General features: G+C 44.0%; 1 long non-coding RNA gene across 1 annotated transcript; it reads left to right on the forward strand.

The window, feature by feature from the left end:
- The first annotated feature begins 344 nt into the window (after positions 1-344).
- On the forward strand, positions 345-2946 carry LOC123731732 (uncharacterized). The gene is made up of 3 exons (XR_006762812.1): positions 345-443; positions 1447-1492; positions 1933-2946. It is a non-coding gene; the product is annotated as an uncharacterized lncRNA (long non-coding RNA).
- The last annotated feature ends 455 nt before the right edge of the window (positions 2947-3401 follow it).

The following is a 3401-nucleotide window of genomic DNA, read 5'->3' on the forward strand; positions in this document are numbered from 1 at the left end:
ACTTTAATCCAGTGGACTGCTCCAAGCTCCTGACCACCTCTCCCTCCCTCCGCTCAGCCTACTTTAATCCAGTGGACTGCTCCAAGCTCCTGACCACCTCTCCCTCTCTGTCTCTCCCCCCCATGCTGTTATTCCCTCCCCCAGCCTACTTTAATCCAGTGGACTGCTCCAAGCTCCTGACCACGGACCAGTATGACCAGATCAGGGTGTACTCTGATTGGTCAACTCCTCAGCAGATTATCCAGCGCCTCACACCTATCAAGGTGAGGCATTGTGGGTGGGTGGGTTTATGTGTGTGTCTCTCTCTCTCGTTGACTCAAAAGCTTCATCTTCAATCTTTGTTTGTGTCTCCAGGTGCCCTGAGGACCATCGATATCTACGATGCCAACACAGGAGAGCTGGCATGCCAACTACTGGACCCCAACGCCCCTGGCATCATATCTGTGAGTACACATTAGAAATGTAGCCTTAGTTTAATGTCATTGTTAGCCTGTAGCCTTAGTTTAATGTCATTGTTAGCCTGTAGCCTTAGTTTAATGCTAGTGTTAGCCTGTAGCCTTAGTTTAATGCTAGTGTTAGCCTGTAGCCTTAGTTTAATGTCAGTGTTAGCCTGTAGCCTTAGTTTAATGTCATTGTTAGCCTGTAGCCTTAGTTTAATGTCATTGTTAGCCTGTAGCCTTAGTTTAATGTCAGTGTTAGCCTGTAGCCTTAGATTAATGTCATTGTTAGCCTGTAGCCTTAGTTTAATGTCATTGTTAGCCTGTAGCCTTAGTTTAATGTCAGTGTTAGCCTGTAGCCTTAGTTTAATGTCAGTGTTAGCCTGTAGCCTTAGTTTAATGTCAGTGTTAGCCTGTAGCCTTAGTTTAATGTCAGTGTTAGCCTGTAGCCTTAGTTTAATGTCAGTGTTAGCTTGTAGCCTTAGTTTAATGTCAGTGTTAGCCTGTAGCCTTAGTTTAATGTCAGTGTTAGCCTGTAGCCTTAGTTTAATGTCAGTGTTAGCTTGTAGCCTTAGTTTAATGTCAGTGTTAGCCTGTAGCCTTAGTTTAATGTCAATGTTAGCTTGTAGCCTTAGTTTAATGTCAGTGTTAGCCTGTAGCCTTAGTTTAATGTCAATGTTAGCCTGTAGCCTTAGTTTAATGTCAGTGTTAGCCTGTAGCCTTAGTTTAATGCCAGTGTTAGCCTGTAGCCTTAGTTTAATGTCAGTGTTAGCCTGTAGCCTTAGTTTAATGTCAATGTTAGCCTGTAGCCTTAGTTTAATGTCAGTGTTAGCCTGTAGCCTTAGTTTAATGTCAATGTTAGCCTGTAGCCCTTGGACTTTGATATGGAAAGTGATGAAGCTGTTTGTTACAAGTCTTCAATGATGTATTTGTGCTGCACTATTGTTCAAGCCATCATTGGGTCAAAAATAATGCCAATTTTTAAATCTCTGCACACCTTCCTTTCCAGGTCAACAAGTTCAATCCGATGGGAGATGTTTTAGGATCTGGAATGGGTGAGTCTGTGTTTTTTAAATACTGGACTATATTTGTAGTCTCAGCACCCAGGATCAAATCAGCTAAGAGACTAACTATGTTTGTAGCTGGAAATATTCTAAAGCGTTTGATTCTTTTGCTAAAAAATCAGTGTTCAACTTGGGAATAGGGTGCCAGCCCTGGTCAAAAGTAGTGCACTATATAGGGAATAGGGTGCCTGCCCTGGTCAAAAGTAGTGCACTATATAGGGAATAGGGTGCCAGCCCTGGTCAAAAGTAGTGCACTTATAGGGAATAGGGTAGCAGCCCTGGTCAAAGGTAGTGCAATACATAGGGAATAGGGTGCCTGCCCTGGTCAAAAGTAGTGTACTACATAGGAATAGGGCTCTGGTCTAAAGTAGTGCACGATATAGGGAATAATGTGCCATTTGGGACAATAAGGCTTTTGTGTTCCACCACAGGAGTGAACATCCTAGTGTGGAACAGAAGTGAGACATTTGCTGGTAAGCAGCAGAGAGGAGAGCTACAACAGGAAGCAGGAGTCCAGGTTGGCAGAGGTAGAGGCCAGCGGAGGAGAAGAGGGGAGGCTCGGAGGAGGGGGAGGGACGGGGGGAGGATGAGGACGACATTGGGAAGCTGAAGAAGAAGCTGTCTTCCTCCTCGACGACCAGAACCAGAACATCCAGGGACAAACAGCACAACAGCCAGACACGGAAGGGTCCAGATAAATAATCAGGGAGAAGGAGAGAGGTTGTTTGTGATGTTTGAAAGAGTTACGTAGTTATTTCTGTGACATTGTCGTATACAGGTAACTACCAAAATAAAGGAAACACCAACATAAAGTGTCTTAATATTGCGTTTGGCCACCACCAACCGCCAGAACAGATTCAATGCACCTTGGCATAGATTCTACAAGTGTCTGGAACTCTATTGGAGGGATGCGACACCATTCTTCCACGAGAAATTACATCAATTGGTGTTTTTTGTTGATGGAAAACACTGTCTCAGGCGCCACTCCAGAATCTCCCCATAAGTACATTTACATTTTTAGTCATTTAGCAGACACTCTTATCCAGAGCGACTTACAGTAGTGAATGCATACATTTCATATTTTTTTTTTTTCTTCTCCGTACTGGTCCCCCGTGGGAATCGAACCCACAACCCAGGCGTTGCAAACACCATGCTCTACCAACTGAGCTACACGGGACCAAGTATTGAACTGGGTTGAGATCTGGTGACTGAGACACACCCTCTATGTTCCTTTGAGAGCCCTCTTTCAGTCACTGAGACACACCCTCTATGTTCCTTTGAGAGCCCTCTTTCAGTCACTGAGATCTCTTCTTCTAGCCATAATGGGCAACTGGGAATTTTTATACGTGACCCTAAGAATGATGGGATGTTAATTTCTTAATTAACTCAGGAACCACACCTATGTGGAAGCACCTACTTTCAATAAATGTTGTATCCCTCATTTACTCAAGTGTTTATTTTGTCAGTTACCTGTTTGCAATCTGTTACCTTTTTCTTGTTCAAATTATGTGTTTTATTGAAATGTTCCATTCACATTTGTTATAAACAGGAGACAATCGTGACTTTTTACCTATATTTAACAAGGCAAGTCAGTTAAGAACAAATTCTTATTTTCAATGACAGCCTAGTTCAGGGGCAGAACGACAGATTTGTACCTTGTCAGCTCGGGGATTTGATCCAGCAACATTTTGGTTACTAGTCCAACGCTCTAACCGCTAGGCTACCCTGCCGCCCCTCCACTCTAACCACTAGGCTACCCTGCCGCCCCTCCACTCTAACCACTAGGCTACCCTGCCACCCCTCCACTCTAACCACTAGGCTACCTACCACCTATACACTCTAACCACTAGGCTACCTGTCATCTCTACACTCTAACCACTAGACTACCTGTCACCTCTAC

This window comes from Salmo salar, unplaced genomic scaffold (assembly GCF_905237065.1).
Source record: "Salmo salar unplaced genomic scaffold, Ssal_v3.1, whole genome shotgun sequence".
NCBI classification, from domain to species: domain Eukaryota; kingdom Metazoa; phylum Chordata; class Actinopteri; order Salmoniformes; family Salmonidae; genus Salmo; species Salmo salar.